General features: G+C 47.1%; 1 pseudogene; it reads left to right on the forward strand.

Annotated features, from left to right (window-relative positions):
- Positions 1 to 519: 519 nt before the first annotated feature.
- Positions 520 to 752, forward strand: part of LOC102581375 (protein TRANSPORT INHIBITOR RESPONSE 1-like) — a 23,453-nt pseudogene continuing 23,220 nt past the window's right edge.

A 752-nucleotide genomic window follows, 5' to 3' on the forward strand; every position in this document is an offset into this window, starting at 1 on the left:
CTCGGGCCTGAGTTTTGGCCTTAGGAGCCAGTTGCGTCCCTTTAGTTTGGGGCTTGACAAACTTGGTATCAGAGCAACGTCGTATCCTAGGGAGTCTGCAAGCCATGTCTAGTAAAGTCTTGTTTATAAATGTGATGTGCACCACATTCGATAAGCAAGAAGCTGCCGGGCATGTTAGAATGACTATCCTTATTTTTCTCCCCTCGTGCTATAGAGCGGTGTCTTAAGGGTTGAGGTTTCTGGCTTATAATTGATACTTGTATGCAGATAGAGATGACTGACACTAGACAGACCACAACTAGCTAGGGGCTAGATACAACTTCAAGTGAGGGTACCGACAAAGTACCACAAGTAGAGGTGGCCCATTGTGAGACCCGAGGGGAGACATCTTCTCAGCCCCTTATAGCTTCTCCACAGCTTCAGGAGCCTCTGAGGGCTACAGGACTTTCGGCTTCACCAGCAGTACCACCTCTAGTTCCTCCTATTCCATCTGATCAGGATTTCAAGAGTGCAGTATATATGTTAGCACAGTTAGTAGCTGCACAGTGCCAACTAGTTGCGCCAGATATTGTCGGGCCTTCTGAAGGGCCCGGAAGTTCGAGAGTTCGTGAATTTCTTGCCTTGAATCCTCCACAGTTTACAGGAACAGATCGCAGAGAAGACCCTCAACTCTTTGTTGATCAGGTTTATAGGATCTTCAAAGTCATGCATGCCTCAGTGACTGAGTCAGTTGAGTTAGCAACATTTCGATT

This window comes from Solanum tuberosum, unplaced genomic scaffold (assembly GCF_000226075.1).
Source record: "Solanum tuberosum cultivar DM 1-3 516 R44 unplaced genomic scaffold, SolTub_3.0 scf00044, whole genome shotgun sequence".
In the NCBI taxonomy this organism is placed as follows: domain Eukaryota; kingdom Viridiplantae; phylum Streptophyta; class Magnoliopsida; order Solanales; family Solanaceae; genus Solanum; species Solanum tuberosum.